This window comes from Ceratotherium simum, chromosome 20, assembly GCF_057802395.1.
Source record: "Ceratotherium simum simum isolate JZ-2026a chromosome 20, ASM5780239v1, whole genome shotgun sequence".
NCBI lineage: Eukaryota > Metazoa > Chordata > Mammalia > Perissodactyla > Rhinocerotidae > Ceratotherium > Ceratotherium simum.
This window is the reverse complement of record NC_141919.1, coordinates 21,665,740-21,688,600: the sequence shown is the minus strand read 5'-3', so window position 1 is coordinate 21,688,600 and position 22,861 is coordinate 21,665,740. Positions and strand designations below refer to the sequence as shown.

At 40.5% G+C, this 22,861-nt stretch overlaps 1 protein-coding gene across 2 annotated transcripts in view; it reads left to right on the top strand.

Moving 5' to 3' along the window:
- Window positions 1-22,861, top strand: part of PIP5K1B (phosphatidylinositol-4-phosphate 5-kinase type 1 beta) — a 287,905-nt gene that overhangs the window by 3,770 nt on the left and 261,274 nt on the right. The gene's annotated exons all lie outside the window — the stretch shown is intronic.

The following is a 22,861-nucleotide window of genomic DNA, read 5'->3' as shown; positions in this document are numbered from 1 at the left end:
AAGGTTTAGTATTTATAAATTTTCTTGTCCAAGCAATACCGTTAAGGAGAAAATGTTTGTTCGTGTGCATCTGTTCACTATGATTCTCTTTGCTTATGTATATCACCAGACTCAGAATTAATACTTTGCTCCAACCAGTGATTGGAGAGGGGAAACTAGTAGAACAGAAATACAAACATATGCTGGTTTTCCAAGCTTCTCTTCTTGGTAAATAAAGCCAGAAGCCAAAGGTGGCCCTGTCATACAACTGGTAAAGTCATAAATATGTATACATTTAATTTGCATTTTCATTTTGCTTGTACTTCTGTCGAATGGTGAATCAGAACATTTAATATCCTGGAAAAATAATTTTTTTCCTGTGGCTACTGCCTTCATTAGTTACTCTGTAAAACATCAAGTCCTAAATGTATTTGTTGCAGAAACATGTTCTCTTTGTATCAAGTACATTAACTGGAGTTGGAAGGAGTCTTTTTATTTTTTTAGAAGCTGCCCATTTAGAACACTGCATTATGTAGCTCAGCTGTTCATTTGTGGACTTATCTATGGCAGTTCTTCTAAATGCCAGGGAAATCAGGGAGAGGGGAAACCTAGCCTTTGTTTTATTTAGGTTTGTTCTTTTTGAAAATAAACATTAATCTATTGATGAAATTTTTGAAGTACTGTATAGTAAACACTTGGCTGCCAGTGATGAAGTGGTTTATTCCATCAGGTTCCTTTCAGTATAAAAGCGTAGATGAAGGAAAACAGGCTTGATTTTTGTGTTTTCCATTCACAATTGTATCTACTTCTGTCTAGCTTCATGAGTGGCAAACAAAGGAGACGATTATGTACGAAAAGGTAGGAATCCTACCCAAACTAGGTTACTCTTGCGAAGATTTGAAATATAGATAATAATTGGGATGTGGCTACATGTTTAATCAGCTGGCAGTGCCTTGGTATTATTATTTTAAGTTAAAACACTCTGGTCTTTGAATGGGCAACTACACGAAGTGAGTTCCTGTAGAAAATCTTCTGGGTTGTTTATGGGGCTGAATAAACAGTGGGTGAGCAGTTTGTCTTGAGGAGTTTACATAATAGTTGAGTAGTAAGTTCTTGAGACTTGTTTTCTCTAAGAGGTTTAGAAATTCAGTTGTGAAATTGTAATGAAGTAGAAAGCACTGCTCCCACTAAAATGGGCATGTGTCTCTTTGAGCTGAGGTTCAGGCACTGATTGGAACTGCAAACACTGGGGGCCTAGGGAGTTGTAACTACCTTGAATTGAGACTAAAGACAGCACTGGAGAAAGTTCATACATTTTGTAAGAAAGAGGTGATATTTAAGTCTTTGCCCTCTAGCAGTGCTGAGCAAGAGGTTTGGCAGGAGGATAGTTATAGCTAGCCATAAAAATGTGTTTCTTTGCTTCATAGACTAGAAAAGAAACACAGTAGATTCAACATGTTGGCTAGTTGGTTTTCAACATTTAATACATTTTTTTCTTTCTTTGTTTTTGTAAACCATGCCCACCATCATGTTCTCTGGATCATTCAGTCATGACATTTGTTGATAAAGTAAGGAAACAAAACAGCAACCATCAAAAGCAGCAATACTGTGACCTGCTTGAGGGAGTGGTAAGCACATCATAGGTGTTTAGTTAATATTTGTCAATGGAAGAGGTTAGGCATCATGTTTTGTTTATCTTGTGTTCTTGGAATTTAGCACTATGCCTGGCAAATGGTGGGGATTTAACAAATGTGTATGGGACAATTTATACATCCAAAGGAGTATCACTCTTCAAAACCTTGGGATGTTGCATAATTATTTGAATAATTCTATTATATTCCAGATCATTTTAGAACATCAGGCAGGCTGATAGAGACGAGTTTCAATAGTTCATAGTGGTCCTTCATTTTTTATCATAAATGGTATTTATTTACCAGACCTCCAGCCTTCTTTTAAGCCACATGCCTAGGAGTAATTTTTTATTTTTCTTCCTTAACAGAAATAATAATCTAAATATGAAATGTGATATTCTTTTTATTATTTATAAATGCCAGCTAAACATATTTTTAAAGCACCCAAGGTAGCTTAATAGTCAGTTTGGCTCAGGCTACACAGACAAGAATGGACTTTAAGCTGCTCTAAGTTAATCAGTTTAAATGTCACCTCCTCTTGGGGCCCCCTCCAATAATCTGACGTAAAGGGGACCTTCTTCATATGTTTTCTTATCATGGTGGATACTTATTTGTTTATGTATTTCTCTTGTTTTTTTATCACCTCTGCCCAATCTCACACTCAACCCAGGATTATGAACTTTTGGAGGGTAGTGGTTGTGGTTTTTGAACACTGTTTTTCTAGTGCTTCGCTCATAGTGGGTGCCCAGTAAGTATTTAAATGAGTGGATGAATAAGTCCCATCTATTCTGTCAAGATGAACTGGGCCACCATTGAGGAGGTCCCTCAAGCTGAACACGTTCAGCTGTGAAGACAGTTCTTAAAGGCTAGCTATGGCAACTCCATGAGAATGACAACCAGGTCCTCTAGGAGGAGGAAACATTGCTAGTTGAGGTGAATAAATCCTGGCACGAGTATGAAGCAATGTCTCTATTTAAAGAGTTATTCCTTTTCATTTACTCAAAAATGAATAGTAGAGAACAGATAAGTAGAAATTATCAAGCATAAAACAAAACATTCAGAACTGTTAAAATGGGATCTAAAAGACCTAAATCATAAACATATGCAATTCTTAATTAAGACATCTTGGTGAAAACATGAAAGGCAAAGCCTATGATACTTCAGGTAAAAACTTCCCAACATCAGCTGGTTTTTCTTTAAACATTAGATACATCAATAGCGGATACTAGGGAAGAAACCAGGGCAGTGCTTCTCAGGTGTGGCCCCTGGACCACCAGCAGCAGGATCACCTGAGAACTTGTTAGAAACACAAATTCTCATACCATACCTCAGGCCAACTGAATCAAACTCTGGGGATGGGGTTCAGCAATCTGAGTGTCAACAGACCTCCAGATGGTTCTGATACACACTCGATATTGGCAGGAAATGTTGAATCTATTGCTCAAAGTATAAGCCTCCTGAGTGCTCACTATGCCCTGGGGAAATCCCAGGGTGTGTGGAGGGGGTGCCATCTGCCTGCTCCACCAGAAATACCAGGCGAGAAATAAAACCAGTCTTGGCTTTTCTTAGGGCTGAGTGGATCACAAGAGAACAAGTTCACATGACTGGATTGGGTATCTAGGACTTTAGATGGTACCAAAAAGCTCTTGAGGGCCAGCCCCGTGGCTTGGCGGTTAAGTGCACGCGCTCCGCTACTGGTGGCCCTGGTTCGGATCTCGGGCGCACACCTACGCGCCGCTTCTCCAGCCATGCTGAGGCCGCGTCCCACCTACAGCAGCTAGAAGGATGTGCAACTATGACATACAACTATCTACTGGGGCTTTGGGGTGGGGGGGAAGGGGGAGGATTGGCAATAGATATTAGCTCAGAGCCGGTCTTCCTCAGCAAAAAGAGGAGGATTAGCATGGATGTTAGCTCAAGGCTGATCTTCCTCACAAAAAAAAAAAAAAAAAGCTCTTGATAGTCACTGGCCCTGCCAAGTGATGGGTACTCTCAGGATTGGGAGATGTACCAGGGCATGTGGGTGATGAGGGGTAAGACACGCTCCATGCATAACTTATGGTTGGGTGTTGTTTCAGTAGGATGCCAGGTGGAGGAATGATTCGAGAGCTCGTGGTTGTCCAGAAAGAGGAAACAGTGGTTTTCTGACAATTCTCAGAATACTTAAGTCAATTCAACATACTAGATATTGATGGGCTCTTGGCCAGTAGAGTACCAGGTGCTATGGGGTATACAAACAAGTATGAACATGGTTCTGGGTCTACTTTACTGAGAACTTACTCTTTTCCAGGCACTTGTCACATGCTGTTTCTTTTCATCTTCACCATGCTCCTGAAGGTGGGCCACAGCATCCTCACTGACAGAGGAGGAAAGGGAAGCCTAGTCAGGTTAGGTATGTGTTCATGAGCACAGAGCCAGTAAGGGATGGTTCCAACCCTGACTTTTCTGATTTTAAAGGCCATGTTCTTTTTTCTGCTTCATGTGGTTGCACCTCAGAATGTAGTTTTGGAATAAGAGTTTGAAAAAGGCAAACATAAGTGAATCTAAAATTTGTATCTCCATCCCAGGCCTCTCTGTGAGCTCTAAATTACATAAGTGACATTGCACTTGGAGATCTCAAAGGCATCTCAAATTTTACATGTCTAAGACCAGAACTGTGATGTTTTCTCTCCATACCTGGTCCTCTGGCAGGGTTGCCTAGCTTTGTGATGGGCACCACTTGCCACTGCCTTGCACGAGGCAGAGACTTGGGAGCCATCCTTGACCCCATCCTTTTTGTCCACTGCATCTAATCCATCACTCATTTCTATTGATTTTTGCTTCCTGAATATCTCCCCCATCTGTCAGCTTCTCATTGTTTCTGCTGATTCTGTCCTAGTCCAGCTTCTCATCTCTTTGCTGGATTCTAGCCATAGCCTCGCTGAGCTTCTGAGTCCACTCTGGCCTTCCTCTAATCCATCATCTATACCACAGCCAGAGTGATTCAGATGGCTGGAGAGGACCCTAGACTCTGCTGGCCAGATCTTCACCTCCCACACCCAGCCAAGCCCTCAGGGGAGCAGACTCATTCTGGCCTCTGGGGCTCTCCAGGTTGGTGGCCTTTTGCACAGAACACGTGCATGCATAGTCTCTGAGGATTTGCTCTTCCAAACAGCTTCCTACTCGGATGCTCTTGCTCTCCTGGAGTGCAGTTAGGCCACGGTCGTAACTACAGTCGGCTGCTCTTAACAGATGAAGACTCCATTGTGGTCCTAGGACCTGCCCGACCCACCCCAATAGCATAAGAGGCAGGATTGTGGGATCGTATAGAAACTAGTTAATGTAATTTGGCCTAAGCTCAGCTTGCATTTAATCTTTGCACATGGCTTTTTCAGTTACTCAGTGTCACTTGAACTGTAAATAAGAGAAAAGTACCAAAGTACCATAAACTGAGTGTCTTATAAACCACAGAAATTGATTTCTCACAGTTCTGGAGGCTGGAAGTCCAAGATCCGAGTGCCAGCCTGGTCGAGATCTAGTGAGAACCATCTTCCTGGTTGCAGACTGCCTGCTTCCCATTGTATCCTCACATGGTGGAAAGAGGGCAAGAGAGTTCTCTGGGGTCCCTTTTATAAGAGCATTAATCTCATTCATAAGGGCCCCACTCTCATGACCTAATTACCTCCCAAAGGCCTCACCTCCTTATACCATCACTGAGGGTTAGGATTTCAACATATGAATTTTGGGGGGACATAAACATTCAGTCATACATTCATCAAGATTGTACAATCCTTTACGGCCAAGTCAGTGCCCTTTAAGAAGCACGTTCTTTGTTGAAACCTAGTATAAACATGAACATATAAATAATATATTCATAATGAAGGTTTTGTGGAGCAATACTTAGCTATACTACGTGAGATATGCTCTGGTATTTCCTGATACGTTCCCTATCACCTCCAGCCTTTGCCAAACACTAGTCATGATCCACCAGATTGATTTTACTCCCCATTGATGGGCTGAAACCTACAATTTGGAAAGCACAAATCTAATCTGTTGTCCCCTCCGGTGCTGCCTGTGCAGGAGCTCAGACCAGAGGCATGCATTTATTGAGGAGCTGACCGTGACTCCTCATCCAGTGCTCTTTCCACTCCTGTGGGTTCATGGTGGGTTGTGAGTTAACAACTCCATAAGGCTCCCCATGCAAAATTTTAATTTCTATCAAGAAGGCATCATGAAATTTGGAGAGTAGGCATCTGATAGAACTTGGAGTTGGGGAAAAGTAAGTCATAGGGCCGCCTTGTCTGTTATACAGGATAAATAGGCTATAATGATGAAACGTGGCCTTTAAACAGAGGCATGTCTATATTCTTTCATATAATGCTCACCCTAAAGTTCATACTAATTTATTTTAGTGAGAACCTAAACACTGTTAAGGACAAAAGAAAACAAACTCTTACTTCAAAAATATGTCAAGAACAATTTGACAGCATTTTTTTTTTTCCTGCCTGAAATTCATTGAGACATCAGGCTTGCCCATTTTAATTGACCATTTGAGCGCAAAATGAAAGGAGCTTAAAACAGGGAGCTCTTGACTACTTAGAACTTTGGGGCAGGCTGTTTTACTTCTAGAATAAATTTCCTGATTGCTAAGGGTTTATTTGCTCCTTTAAGTGTCAAAATTTATTATGGCCAATTTTTGTATAGAAAATTTCCCCAAAGTTGTCACACCCTTCCCTGATTCTTTAAAAGATTCTATCAAACAGACTGTGTTTTTTATGCTATAATGTGATAGCTCTTGGATCCATTCTGGGATGGAGGGCTCCTTGCCCCTATACTAAATGGCCCCACTTTGCTATTTTTGAAAAGCTTATCTGCCTTTTCTTGATTATTTTTATTTTTTTATTTTTTGGCCCTGTGGCTTTCAGCTGTGATAACCCCTTCACTCGTTTTTTGCTATTGAGAACCTGTTGTGGTCTTGGGAGCCAGGTAACACCCATATTATCTGAATTATGTTTCACAAATAGACTCATATTATGCATTGAAATTGAAAATTTTTTTAAAAGAAAACAGTTTTTGAGGGAGGGCCTTGAGTTCTATTTGTAAAGCAAGCAAGCTTTAATTCTTTCTCGTTCACTTAGTTCTTTGGCCAATAAAGAGCATCTTTTTCTTACATCTTGTTTTTGGGCTGTTCAGATAAATTGCTACCTTTTTAGGCTGAGATATTCATGGTTTCTCTTTTCTTTTTATAAAATATTTATGTGTTTACTACATTGTGGTCTAAAGCACTCTTTCCTAGACTTTTCATTTAACTTAAACAGAGTGGTAATTTATGGGTGTTTTGGTGTCAGTTTCATTTTTAATGTTTTCTGTCTTTAGAGGTTATAGATATACCAGAGGTATTTCTCTTTCCATTGGAGAAATTGCATAGAAAATTTCCTCAAGTTTCCTGATGTTCTTCTTCCATTGGAAAACAAACTTTAATACCTACGATAACACAAATAAGGTGAATATGAAAAATTTAACTTATTTTTAAGGAGTGATGTGAACCAGACTGTTCTTAGGCTTATGAATTCATAATATGGAAACAGAAAAACAGTAGTGTCATTGCTTTGGCAAGCTATATTTAAATGATTCCCTTTTATTGTTTTTTCCTAAGACGTAGTTTAGACAGAGTGGTGAAGATTTATGGAAAGTGGAGTAAATGGGAAATCAGTCTCTCATGCTAAAGGTTAAGAGAAAAACATGACTTAAGTTTGTTTGTTTATAGAAAACAGAATGGAAATTTAGCTTTTAAGATTTGTCTATAGTTGGGCTTCGTTATTTGGTTTGGCAGTTTCTCAGAAACTTCCTCTCCTATGTGGCAATTTATAATGTAAACATGATGCATCATTTCATTTTGTGCAGACTTGATGTAAGGAACAGTCACTTTCCACATATGTCAAAAGACTTTTGGAAGCATTTTAGAACCAAGTGTTAAGTATCCTACACGTGAGACTAGCAGCTTTGGAGATGATCATCAACACGCCCTGACATTACATTTTTATTGGTTTCTTCATGGTCTGCCTCCTTCACTGGAAAGTAAAATTGCCAAGGGGAGGGACTGTGTTCTGTTCACTCCTGTATTCCCAACACCTGGAAAAGTGTCCAGTGCAAAGAAGGCTCTCAACATTTGTTGAAAGAATGAATAAATGATTTTCTTAGGCTATGACAGTCTTGTCTTCAACTTCCTAGTTTCCCCTTCCTTTTTAAAAAGTCAACAGTCTAGCTTCTAGCCTTGCCACTGCCTCAAGTTCCTTTGAACAATGTCCCAGTGAGCAACCTTGTTCATGGCCAAATTTTAGGTTTTTTTCCATCTCTTGCTTTTTGGCCTGTAGCATTCAGAACAATTTAACAACTCATACCTTACTCTCTCGTAGCTGCTTATCTGTTCTTGTTATTCCGACCCCTACCTCTATGGAAAGTACCTCTCTTATGAAATCTATACTTGCAGCTGTCACCTTTTAAAAACCTGAATTTACCCCCCTCCTCAAATTCTAAATTTTTATAAATTTTTTTTACCTCATTTTTTTTACCTACCTTTGAAATTTTAGCAGTCTTTTTATTTTGTTCATCCTTGTTTCTGTGCAGTTACCGAGTCCTGTGGAATTAAAAAAAAATATTCTCCTCGGTTCTCACTTATATTTCCTATATTAATGCCTCTTACCTGGACTATTGTAGCAGCTTACCAAACAGCTTCCATACCTCCCTCTCTACTCCCTTTTAATCAGTTATAATGCCTGCTGCCAAGATTGTAATTTTATCACTACCATGCCCCAAAATCCTTAGAGGCTTTACCATGCCTGAAATCTAAATGCCGTGGTTTGGTCCACAAGACCAGCCACAGTCTAGCCCTAGCTGACTGTTCGTCATTGTCATCACTGTTGTCCTTTAGTAGTATAATAGTGACAGCAACTACCATTTCCTAACCTCTTACTCAGTTCTGGGCACAATATGTAAGACGACGTGAAGTCATAAAGGTTCTCAGTGTGTTTTGGAGCTATGTAATCTGATGATGAGTAGAGTAGGAGTGGGTAGAAGGAGATAGGGCTGCAGGGGTGTGTTGGGGCCAGACCATGGACATCTTGTTAGATGTGCTCAGGAGTTTAAACTTTTCTCTTATAGGCAGTGAGGCAACAACTAGAAGAATTTTATGGACAAGGGTTGAGCTCATGTTTTCTTTTAGATCAGCAACATGGGCTATAGTTTGGGAGATGAATGAGGAGGGAAAGGGACTAGACACAGGGAGACTAGTTACAGGAGAGATGGTGAGGACCTGAATTAAGGTAGTGAGGATGGGGAAGACTGAGCGGATTTGAGATTTAGGAGGGAGAAGTTGTAGGACTTGGTGACCACTTGCATATGAATTTTGAGGGAATGGGAGGAGTAGAAGATGATTCTCTGGCTTTTGGCTTGAGTAGCTGGAGAGATTGGAGAATGATGATCTGCTGAGAGAGAGTACTGAGAAGAGGCAGCATATATATGGTGGCAGAGGCAGGAGAGCTATGATGGTGAGTCCAATTTATGCTACCTGTGGGATATCTTGGTGGAGTGTGGCTGTAAGGAGAGTGGTCCATGATGAAGACACTGGCTGTGTTATGGTCATTGGTCTCTTGGCAGTGATTCAAGCCATAGGAGTGGATGAGATTGAGATACGTGCAGGACATCCAAGTAGAAGATCTAGAAGGAAGCTGTATGAGTGGATGTAAGGAGAGAGGCCTGTGATGGAGACAGAGTGTTGTGATCTCTCACCAATGATTAAATCCATGGGATTAAATGAGACTTCCCTGAAAGGGTTTGTAGGCTAAGAAGAGAAAATATCTGAGAACAAGCATCATTCCCTGATCTTCATTTGCCCGTTCATTTCTCCATACTTTGGCTCATTCCATTTTTTCTTAGTGAATCTTCTTCTGTTTTCTTCTCTGTTTAAGGAAATGGTATCGGGTATTCATGACACCACATATATCCCACTGTTCTGGAAGGCTTTTCTGATCCCTACACTTGCCGAGAAGTGATTTCTCAGGCACACATTCCCTTTGGCGTTCTTGCTCTTACCACTCTCTTGGAACTTGCCCTCGAGGCTGACTTTTCATTTGCTCTCAGCTTACCTCTCCAAGCAGACTCAGTCCTGACAGCTGGGACCACGTCTTCTCCCATGGCGTGTTTCCCACCCAGCCTATCAGCTCCAGTGCCTTCTACACACTAACTGCTTCTACTACTTTTTGATTATTTTTATTCTCCTTTAGAAGAATGAAGTAAAAAGGTGAACAACTCAAAGTTCTGTGAGGATTTCTATCAGTTGATGTACCTTGAATGAAATAGAAAGTGCCTGCTTACAATGTGTTTGTAGCTAGAAAGTTCTATTTCTCACTAAAAAGAAAAGAAATTTACTTAGCAGAAAAGTCTACAAAACCAGAACAAAATTCTTGTCATTTATCATTCTCACTATTTTAAAGTTTCAGAGGAAGAGAATATATCTTTTGGCAGCCTTCCCCACCATACCTTATTGCGAGCAGAGTTTATCTCTTGGTTTCGTTGGGTTGAACTTCCTGTGTTTTTAAGTGACATTTTGCATACATTTGCACAGGCTGAATTTGGATGCAGCAAGAGCTCTGGTCAGAGAAGCAGAGATTCTGGCTCATCCTGCCCCTCTCTTGACACTTTGGTGACCTCTGGTCAAGTGGGCTGATCTCTTTTGTGCTTTTTTTTTTTCCCCCGTCTGTGGAACGAGAATCTATACACTGGCTCCTGGCCTAGGTCAAAGGCATGTTGTGAAGCCAAATGGAATAAAGACCTTTGAGTTCCTTAGAACAAAAGCATCATGCACGTAAGAGAATTTATTTCATAAGAATTACAGGAGGAGGTCAGGCTCCAGACAGCCACCTTTATAGCCCATGGGCAAGCAGATCTGAAGCAAAGAGTGTAGCATCTGCTGTGATAAGGTTCTCGTAAATGAAGAATTCTCCTCCCCTATCCCCAGAGGCCAAGGGTGCAAGTGGGATGCTTTGCTCAAGTCTGTCTGATCAGAGTTCTAGAATTTAGAACTCTCAACATGAATGAGGAGAACAACGTGCTTTTATCTTTAAAAAGAGATGAATCTTGGATATGAAGGTTTGTTGAAGAAAGCACAACTCATGTTTACTCGTTAAGAGGAATGCTGGTGGGCAACAAATAATTCATGTGATAGAGTCTAAACTAGGACATGCTGCTCAATGTAGTAAACAAGTTCATTGCTTATTTAGTTTAGATCGTATGGTACGTGGTTGTCATTATCACAGCTTGCACAAGTACCTAATGCCGTGCCTCACATACAGAGATGATCACTGTTTCAATCACTACCTATTTAGTTTAGGTGGAGTAGGAGAACCTCCCAGAAGTCATCCAGAAAGCACTTTTAAAACACCTGTGGAATCTTGAAGGCTGAGGTTTGAGGTTGACTGGACATTCCTCAAATGCTAATAAAAACTTCGGTTATGTAGTGGAAATATGCATAGTTTGATGAGTTGTATCAAATGGCAGAGGGGTTTTACTGGAGTTACTGACATGGGTAATACCTGATCAAAAATGAGAGGGGGGGCCGGCCCCATGGCTTAGCAGTTAAGTGCGCGCACTCCGCTACTGGCGGGCCGGGGTCGGATCCTGGGCGCGCACCGATGCACCACTTCTCCTGCCATGCTGAGGCCGCGTCCCACATACGGCAACTAAGAAGGATGTGCAGCTATGACGTACAACTATCTACTGGGGCTTTGGGGAGAAAAAGGGAAAAAAAGGATGGAGGATTGGCAATGGATGTTACCTCAGGGCTGGTCTTCCTCAGCGAAAAGTGGAGGATTGGCATGGATGTTAGCTCAGGGCTGATCTTCCTCACAAAAAAAAAAAAAAAAGAGAGGAACTCATAGAGTTTAACATCGTTGGCATAGGAGTCACAACACTGGGTCTGTAGTCGTGACACTGGATCTATAATAAGACTGAAATCTTAATTCCTTACTTAACCTGGTGGTGAGCATAGTGGCATAATTATAATCAGACAGGTGCTCTTTCTCGGTTTTCTGCCCTTAGAGTCAGACTATGGACTAAGCATGGTTAGTAGTTGTGTTTTCAGGCCAGATTACAGATGGTAGCAGCCTCAAAAGAGTAAAATTGTAACTGACTGATGGTGGGATATGGAAGCAGAGAGGAGAGGATAAACATGCTAATCATCTCATCTCCTAAAACGAGGGCGTGAGATACAGTTGTTATAAGTTGGTCGAATTCTGGAGTTGTTTTGCCATCTTGCATTCCCGCTGGTGGCATGTGAGAGTTCCAGTTGCTCCATATCTTCATCAGCACTTGGTATGGTTAGTCTTTTTCATTTTAGATATTCTCATGGGTGTATAGTGGTGGCTCATTGTGGTTTTAAATTGTATTTCTCTAATGGCTAATGATGTTGAGCATCTTCTCATGTGTTTGCCATCCTTATATGTTCCTTGGTGAGGTGTTAAACTCATGTATTATTAATTCTAGTAACATTTTTGTAGCATGCATAGAATTTTTTTTTTTTTGGTGAGGAAGATTAGCTCTGAGCTGAAATCTGTTGCCAATCCTTCTCTTTTTGCTGAGGAAGATTGGCCCTGAGCTAACATCTGTGCCAATCTTCCTCTATGTTATGTGGGACGCCTGCCACAGCATGGCTTGATGAGCAGTGCGTAGGTCAGTGCCTGGGGTCTGAACTCATGAACCCTGGGCCGCTGAAGCAGAGCATGCAAACTTCATGACTATGCCACCAGGCAGGCCCATGCCTAGAATTTTTTACATAGCCAATCATGTTGTCAGTAAATAAAGACAGTTTTACTTCAAAACAAAGGTTGGTGTAAACACAAATGCAGACTGGAGTACTTAAAGTTACAAAGATAATGAACAGGGGAATTAAAACAATATATCAAACTTTGGGTGGAGGCCGGGACAGTATGAGATAGTCCCTGATATGAATCAAGCATGAGAGACTTAAGCATGTTATCTAGAGTGATGGAGATAACCACCAAGAGACCAAAACAGAAAATTTTAAGAATGGTTGTCTCGGGAGAATGGAACCAGTGGCAGGAATGGGAAAATTAGGAAACAGTTGCTCTCATGAAGTCCTCTACATCATTTGGTATATTACCTTGTACGTGCATTTTTTTGATAAAAATAAATCATTGGTATCTTGGTAATTGGAACAGAAAGATAAAAAGCAACATGAAGTGACTAAAATGGGTAGAGGGTAAGAGCTGAATGTTATAAAATAAGAAATACTGGAGAAATAGTCTATGGTTAGAAAGTTGCGTAAAGGAAGGTGGGGCCCTAAAATGATAATCATTGCTGATGAGTACCTAACACTTACTTGGGTGCTTACTACATTCCAGGTACTTTCTAAGCAATAAACAGGCATTAACTTGTTAAAAATTCACAGCAACCCGTGCGGGAGATATACTGGCCTCATTTTATAAGTGAGGAAACTGTGGAGCAGAGATAGTAGGAGATAACCATACAGCCAGGTTTCAAAGCCAGGTGGTCCGGCTCCAGGGCCGTCTCTCTTAGCTATGATACTATGTTATGTCTCTATGTTATGATACTATGTTATAACGATGGGTGTGACACCCCATGGGATGTGCAGTGCATGCCCCTTGATCCTAAGATGACTTCACTTGTTCTCCAAGGCTGTCTCCTAAAGACGTACTTAACTTTAGTTGATTCGTAAATCAACAGATATTTGAGTGCCTGTTAACATGGTTCTAGGTACTAGGATTATTCCTTTCTAGTGGGGAAGGCCAATGATAAAGAAAAATACATGTATAATTTAATACAAGATGCTGTGGAGAAAAATTAAGCAGGCTAAGGAGTAGAGTGATGGTAGTGGTGGTGGACAGAGTGTTATCTTGGAAAGGGAGTCAGAGAAGCCCTCTCTGAGGGGAATACACGTGAACATTGTCTTAGCTTGAGCTGCTGGTAACAGATAGATCACAGGCTGGGTGGCTTCAACAGTAAACATTTGTGAAGGTGTCAACAGATGTGTCTGGTGAGTGCCTGCTTCCTGGTTTGCAAATGGCCGTCTTCTCATTGTGTCCTCACATGGGGGGAGAGAGAGAGGGAGGAAGCAAGCTCTCTCATGTCTCTTCTGATAAGGGCACTAATCTCATTCATGAGGGTTCCACCCTCATGACATAATTTCCTCGCAAAGGCCCTACCTCCTAATACCATCCCATTGGCGGTTAGAATTTCAACATAGGAATTTTGGAGGGATGCAAACATTGAGTCTATATAACAAACATAGATCTAAATGAAGTGGAGAAGCAAACTATTCAATATCTGTTGAGTTATGTTGGGAAAAGCATTCTAGGCAGAAGGAATAGTAAGTGCAAAGCCTGAGGCAGAGCTCCTCAGCCCGTTTGAGGTACTGTGTAAATGGCCGGAGCTGAGGAAGTGGAGAGGAGTATTTGGGGCCAAGGCAAGCAGAGCCTCATAAACCTCATAGTGACTTTGGGTTTTATTTTTAGTGTGATGAGAAGCCATTAGAGCGTTGAGAGAAAGGAAAGGACACCAACATGAACCTCCGATGTTGTTCTCATGAAGAGGCAGTACTTCAAGAAGAGTTTTGAAGCTGAGAGTGTTTTGCTGGAAGGTTTGAATGAATGAACTGCCAGGGAGTCAGGTCCTCTGTAAACAAGGGAAAATGTTTGCAGTCACCATAGTGACGTGCACCTTCCTTAAAGGTGATGTACTGCCTGGGACAGTAGTTAAGTTGTGGCTCCATAGAGGTGCTATTTCGTGGCACTGTTACTGATTGCTTCATATGTTTCGTGAAGTTAATGTGATTAACCACTGTTAGAAAACTGTCTTTCTTAGCTATAGAGTAATAATTGCAAGGTTACATTAGGGTATTGGAAGGGGGTGGTGCATAAGGAGAGGTAAGGAACTTTGAAAGAAAGGTTTAACTTGCATTTAAAATATTTGGATAAATGGAGACATTTAGATATAATGGAGATATATATTTATCTTTTTTTGTGTGTGTGTGAGGAAGGTTAGCCCTGAGCTAGCATCCGTTGCCAGTCCTCTTTTTACTGAGGGAGACCGGCCCTGGGCTAACATCCGTGCCCATCTTCCTCTACTTTATATGGGACGCGGCCACAGCATGGCTTGACAAGTGGTGCATCGCTCCACGCCAGAGATCCGAACCTGCGAACTCCGGGCCGCCAAAGCAGAGCGCACGAACTTAACCACTATGCCACCGGGCCGGCCCCTATATTCATCTTTTAAAAATATTTTTCTTGTAAGAACTTTTTTGATTCACTTACTCAAGGCTTATAGTTTTTAAATAAATGATTGAAGAGTAAGAGTAAATCCTTAATTTTTGTTGTCTAGAGCAAAGTGTACCTTGGTTTATTTCTGGGAGATATTAAAAATCTCTAGTCTATTTACTTATCCAAACATTAAAAGTAAGATAATGAACGTGTTCAGTTGTTTTAAGAAATTGTAATAGAACCAAAAAAAGTAATACTTTTTATAAAGAATGAAATAGGTAGGGAAAATATCTGTGTCTATACACATACACCCATAAATATTATTATCCAGAATATACAAGACACATATATAATTGTTACGACTAGTCTTTATTTGGATAAATGGCCAAAGGTTAAGTACTATCACTTTTACAACATGAGAAAGACCATTGTGTGCATCCATAGTAATGAATAAAGAAATGCAACCTGAGGTAAACTGAGATTTAAAAAATTAATTAAAATAAGTTACAGTGTTGGTATGGCTGTGTAGAATTGGAAATATTTGTGCAAGGTGGGTAACGTTCAAATTAGTACACACTTCCTAAAGGGTACCAACCATATTTAACAAAAGCCATTATACTGAATATACACTCTGATCAGTAACTTCTCTTTTCAGGGGGAAAAGATTAAAGGAGAAAAAAATTCTTGTTAGAACAATGTTAATGAAGTTATTTTTAGTCTTTCATTATTAAAATTATCTAACATTTGGGGAAATGATTAAACAAACTACAATAGCTCACAACAATATACTATTATTTGCAGATAAAATACTATGGGAAAGCCTATATAAAATAACTATGTATGTAAATGTGTAAAAAGCCTATTTAAAAATAACTAAAATAAGATACAAATTTGTGAAAGACTATTTATAATCAAGTATACTGATAAGGATGAGAAGCATACAGTACTTTTGTACAATTTGCTTTGATGATTTTGTTTACCTTTTTATTGTGTATTTGGTTGCATAGGGATATGATATGCAGGATATAATTCACATAAGAAAGGATATCATAAGATGTAGAAAATAATATCAGGGTTAGCAAGATTTGGAGCATCTGATACCAATGGCCAGGAACTGGGGACACCTGTGACAGTCCCTCTATGCTTCCGATAAAGGTGTGGATAGGACAATTGAAGAAATATTCCTCAAGACTATTCCTCAAGACATCAGTTCCCAAAAAGTAAGCTGTATCAGCGGAGGAGATTTATTTTGGTGTTAAAAAATTGCTTCAAAGAAGATTTTTGATCCATTATCATAGTGCATATGCAATTACAACACTTTTTTAAATTCCATAAATAAAAACACATTTCTCAATCATTAACTTATATCACACTTTAAGTACTGTCATATACAACTAAATTCCAGAAAAGCAGGGAGTTTCAGTAATCCCACCAGAGTCATTGTAATGGAATTTGACCTGGATTATGTTGAGAAATAAAACTCGTGAGCTTGTCACATCAGATTGTATTGGAACTGGACAATAAATTCCAAGAATGCCATTGGGTCCTTAAAATGGGTCCCACCCATTTTATGTATATGTTAAGTACAAATACAAATCAACTAGAATGGAAATAGGAAAAGGAATAGTGGATTTCCTGATTATTTTGAATTGAGGATGTTGGTCCAATATATTTCCTTTTTTCATGAGAAAGGATTGTCCCTGAGATGGGGCCGGACTGGGGCACTTTTCTTGCAGTCTTAGTTGAAAGTTGCTCCCCCTTACTTGTTCTTCAGTCATTAACAAGTCAACAGATATGACCTCCACAGTCATCACTGTTAAGGAAAGTTACCTTTGGCACAGACTTATGGATCACTTTTGATAGGTGTGATAATTTAGTTTCAGGGGTCATGTGTCATGTTCAAGTGTTGCTTTAGGTTGTTCTAGAACTCTTGATGTCTAAAAGTTGTAGTATTTCAGTTTGTCAGTTTATGAATATCTTTTCCACCAGTAAGATTTCTGATCCTCCTGATGTCTGGATAGCATGTGTTTGTTTTGCAAGGGAGAGTGAGGAGAGGCAAAGTTGACGTTGTGTTGTGTACAATAGACAGGATCTAAGATGATCCAGTCTCTTTGTCTTCTCAGCAAAGAACAGCCTCTAAAATGAGGCTAATGTTTCCCACTTCAGTGGATTATTGAGAGGATTTAAGGAATATGGGTAGTAAGAGCTAGGTAAGTGCTACCTCCTTTCACTTTTTATGTGCGAAGCTTTTTGTAAGATGCTGAGGGCAAAAGGAATAACATTTGGCTGAGGAGATGGGATGGGGAGGCAATTGCAAAAACAAATGAGTGGTCCTTCCCCTCAAGGAATTTACAATAGATTAAGGGAACCAAACATACACACTTAATTAGGAGAAGAAAATGCACTTCAAAGAAGGATGGCAAAAGTGCTGAATGTGGCTCGAGTTAGGGTAGAAGCCAGCCTCTGGGTTCCAAATGAAGCCTCTGAGGTTGTACCGTGTGAATGTTGTTCTCTCCAGATTTGAAGATAGGCTGGTGCATGGGGCTAACACATGCTATGAAATTACTCTGAAAGAAAGTCACACTTTAAAAAGTGATAAAAGGCTAGAATTATGCTCTTTCCTTTGGAAAATTGCCTCTTTTTCACTGTATTTCAGGAAGTATTTTATAATAAGCAAATCGCAACCCTTTTGATAATGTGCATGAAAGGAGGCTGGGAAGCGAGGGAGATGACTTTCAGCTCTTTCCAGCTCATCTTCATTTTCCAGGGACTCCCGCGCTTCCACCACAGTGTCTGTTAGCGGGGGTCCTGTGGACTAGTCCCAAGGTAAAATTGCTTCTAGAAGCTTCTGAAATCTTTCCTGTGACACTGGAATAAATAGTGAGGTGGAGGAGATAAGCGTTACTTATGCCTCTCTTATGGGACTTATCGCCTTTCTGTGTGTATTCTTAGTTATTTGCAGGCGTGTCTTATCTTCCCTGCTGAATTTCAAGTTCCTTGAGGGAAGAAGGTCTCTTGTTTATTTTTTAATAAGTAAAACTTTGTCCAAATCAGTTTCCTTTACTCCAAAGTCTTGCGGACTGATTGAATTACATGGATCACTTCTGTTTGTTTAATAGTGCGATTCAAGAAGTATCTGAAACTGCATATTCATTTGGGTTTTGGCATATTGGGGACCTAAAGGAAATTCATTTCCTTACCATTTCTAACTTATACTCTGCTGGCATTTTCCCTTCAGTCCCCCTAGGGATCAGCCACCATATGTTTTAGTCTTCATTCATATTTCTTTGGAAACCCAGAACTATGGCTACCCACCGTGGTGAAAAGGACATAGAAGAAGAGGAGCTGATCCCAAGTCTGATAGCTAAACCAGACACGTGGGTCTGGTAAACAGAAGCTAGTAGAACCCAAAAGAAAAGTAATTAACATGTCTAACAGATGTAGGAAGGCCAGTGTTTTTCCTAGGCAAGGCTTTCTGGAAGTGCTCAGAGTTGAGTAGCAGCTGGCCTGAGAGACATGGTAAGAACACAGCAGAGTAGAGAGGTCTGCTTGTCCCTTAGGCAAAGTCTGGTAATTCTTGTTTGGATGGAGTGGGCATTACAATTGATTGCTGGCACAATGTGCAGGCATTCTTTAAAAGCTCATCATCTAGTGGTGCTTCTGGTGGTGATGATGATGAAGAAATTGGAGCCATGTACCAATTTTGATGCTTTGCACCTGCTGAGGAGTTCAGCACCCTCTTCTCTGTAACAGAAAGGAAGGTTGTTTCATTTAGGTGTGGGCCACAAGGTGACTGTAAATACTCGTGTACTTGTGTAATTGAATTGATGGTAGCTTATTTTTAGAAATCTTCTAAGAAGTTGATCATCCAACCACAAAATTGCCAGTGGGAAATCAGGAGCAGATGGCTGCAGAGAACCTCACTGTATGTTGTACGTGCTCAGGCAGAATGGTGCTGAGTGCTGGTTACTTCTCTAGCATGGTACCTTGTCTCTGCCCAGTCTTCTCAAAGCATATAAGCCAGCCTGGCATTGCAGTCCAAACTGTGCAGACATGCATATTTTGTTTTTCTCTATTCATTCTGTGTCCTTCAGTCCTTCTAACTAGTTGGTGTGTGAAGAATGATGGCTGACCACAGTGCATCCTAAAGAATTCTTTTGAAGTACTGTCTCCCTTGAGTCCTAGTGTCTATGCTGTATGCAAACTCTATGTGACTTGTAGGTTTGGGGGAGGAATAATGGAATAAAAGTTTTCTCAGTTTGGGGCCCACAGACCAAGGGTTTTTAATTTTCCTTCTGAGATCACCACTTATTAAAATACCTAGACTCTGTAAGGGATCATTTAACTAGTAAGTATGTATTAGGAGGCAGTGGAATGTGCTGTGGTGATTAAGAGCTTGAATTTGGGTTCGCATTTCTGGCTCTGCACCTTCCAAGCAACCCTGGGAAAGTCACTCAACTCCTTTATTCCTCAGTGTTTTCAGCTATAAAATGGGGGCAATTATGTGCCCACCTCACTGAGTTGTGAGATAAACACTCAATGGCAAGCACTCAAGCTTTTGCTGGTGTTTACTGAACAATTTGAATGATCAATGCACAGAGTTTAGACAGAAAAGTAGATGAAGTTCACCCCAATGAGGAGTCTACAGTGTAGTTGAGAAGATATGAAGCACAACCAGCGGTGCTGGGAATACAAAGTAAGACGGGGCTCATGAGAGTTCAGAGAAGGGAAGGATCATTCCTATGTGGAAGGCACACAGGATTAATGAATCTAGAAGTGAGAGAATGGGGAAATGTCCTAGATGGGAGGGAAGGACAAGAAGAAGAAAGGCTCGAAGCTATACCCAGCATATCTCTACTGCTTGGTTAAGAACTTGGCCAGTGAGGTCTGGTGGTAGTAGGCAGGTGAATTCAGAATGTGTCAAGTGGACGAGACATAGAAGGTCCTATATCTTTTCCCATGTGCAGTACATCTCTTCTCTAATGTGGTGACTGACACTTGTTCCCACGGCTTCCTGCTCAAGTGGTCCTGAGACTCACAGGAATGGGAATGTCTTTCCAGTCTATGGAAAAGAAGAGAAATAGCATTGATAAAGAAGGAAGAACATGCTTATCTACAAATCTGCAATCTGATGAGGAACCATTCTACAGACCATTTCGTGAGGTTAAAAGGAATAAAAAGCCTATCAGTTTGATTGTTGTGGGGACCTTCTGCTCACCAGACAGATGGAGGCTAAGGCTGGTAATACCTCGTTGACACAAACTGCAAAACTGGAAGAGGCAATAGGAGATGACCATCTCAGCTTCTGCTGGTGGGTGATTGGGCTAAAAAAAAAAAAATCTAATACCTTTTGGCCTTTTTTGGGTCACTTATCAGAATACAACAAAGAAAGTTGCTATATAGGACTTAACACTGACCACTAAGGAAGAATTACTTTATGATGTGGAAGATAGAGGAGCCTTTGAAGACATGGTCATGATCTCGGAATTATTTTTAGCAGACTTATTGTTTTAGAACATTTTTAGATTTAGAGAACTCCTGACAATGTAGTATAGACGATTCTCATATACTTCACACCCAGTTTCTCCTATCATTATCTTACATTAGTATGTACATTTGTCCCAATTCATGGACCAGTATGGATATGTTTGTAACTAAAGCCCATAGTTTATTTAGACTAACTGTTTTTCCCTACTGCCCTTTTTTTTGTTCCAAGATTCCATCCAGGATACCACGTTACATTTAGTCGTCATGTCTCCCTAGGCTCCTCTTGGTTGTAACAGTTGCTCAGATTTTCCTTGTTTTCGTGACATTGACAATGTCAAGTGGTTTATAGAATGTCCCTTAATTGAGATTTGTGTGATGTTTTTCTCGTAATTAGATTGGGGTAATGTATTTGGGGAGATAAAGCGCCCTTCTCCTCACACCATATCAAGGGTGCATACTACTAATATGACATCACTGTTGATGTTGATCCTGACTCCCTAGCTGAAGTAATGTTTGTCAGGTTTCTCTACTGTAAAGTCACTCTTTCTTCTCCCTCCCTTTCCATTGTGTACTCTTGGGAAGGAAGTCACTACGTGCAGCCCACACTTGAGGAGTGCGGAGTTACGTTCCTCTTCTTTTAAGGAGAAGTATCTGTAAAAATTATGTGGAATTCTTCTGCATGGGAGATGTGTCTGTTCTCCTCATTTGTTATTTGTTCAGTCACTTATTTCTATCACTCTGGACTCATATTTATGTTATACTTCGAGTTACAATCCCATACTACTTTATTTTCTTAACTCAAATTGTTCCAGTTTTGACTCCCTTTTTGTTTCTTCTTTCTGTTGGCTCCTATATCTCTTGATATCTCCCCATCATTGTGGAGTTTTGTTTGTTTGTTTTAGTACCTCTTTATTTTCTGACACTACAAGATGCTCCTGGCTCATTTGGTGTATTTCGTGTCTTAGATCTCTTGGAATTTTTAGCCATAAGGAAAAAAACTGGTCGTACGACATGTTAACTAGGGCTTTAGGAGAGCAGATTTTAAAACATTAAATGGAAATACATTGGATCTCATGGCTTTTAAGGAATATATGACCTGAAAGAGATGAGAGTTTCTGAAAAATGAAATTCTGGTGACACAAAAATGATGAAACTTCATGAGAGAGATGGGGAGACAGCATCTAAAGGAACCATTGTGGCTTCAGAGGACACTTTCTGATTAATTTGGATTTTAAAAAGGCATACAGAGAAGACTTGTGTTTGAACCGAGAGTTTATAAAAGAGCATCATCGAAAGTTACGTAGCTGCTGGTTTGTTAAAACACTTTTGTGACTATACTAAATGAAGTTATATGGTTCACCTCTAAACCAGTTCTATGAAAACGGGAGCTCTCTTCATTTCTCTGAAGTCATCGCTAATCTTAATTCATTCACTCAACAAGTATTTGTCAAACGCCCACCATGTCAACTTGTTTAGACTCTGGGGATGCATCAATGAACAAAGCTGCCAAAGTCTGTACTCTTGTGGAGTGTACGTTCTAATTCAGGGAGATGGGTAATAAATAGGTGTCTTTTAGTGTGACAGATGCTAATACATGCTATAGAGAAAAGTAAAGCAAGATGGGGGGTGGGGAATCCTGGGGTGGGACGAAGGGATTGTTATTTAATGTAGGGTGGTCAAAGAAAACCGCTTTATAAGGTGGTGACATTTAGGCAGGTACTGGGAGGAAGCAAGGTAATGAATCATCGAAATACAAATGACATACCACACACACTACACACTTAGACACAGACACACAAGTACACTTAGTACACCAAAAAGGTTCAACATAGCCAGTAAAGAAATTTAAATTAACATAACAACATAATGTCATTTTGTAGCAAACCATGGGAACACACCTTTTAAATGATAAAAAGCCATGCTGGTGAGATTGTAGGGAAACAGATCTACATACTCATATATTTACCTATAACGTAACTATGTACTTGGAGAGCAAATACATAAGGTGTTCATGCCCTTTGTTCCAGGAAGCCTACACCTGCACATTTAGTACTTCAGGCAGAGGGAACAGTGAGTGCAAAAAGTATGAAGGAGTGTTCTTGATGTGTTCCAGGAATAGCAAGTTGGCCAGTGAGGCTGGAGTGGAGTCAGCAAGACAGAGAGTGGGAGGCGGGAGGGCCAGAGAGATGAGGTGAGTGAGGGCGCCTGCCCAGGCAGGGGGTGTACTGCACACTTTCAGAGACGCCAGTTACATAAAGTACGTGTGAGTGGCTCTCCCCAGAGTGATGTCCTGCTGTGGACCTGGGCTTTGTGAGTCCTTCTCTGGTCTTGGGCTTTTTGTTTGAGGTGACAGAAACCATTGGAGGGTTTTGAGCAGTAAAGTAATCTGATTTCATGTTTGAAAAGGACCACTCCAGCTGCTGTGGGTGCTAGGGGCTCAAGGGCAGAAGTAGGGAGACCAGTTAAGAGGTCTTTTTTTTTTTTTTTTTGGTG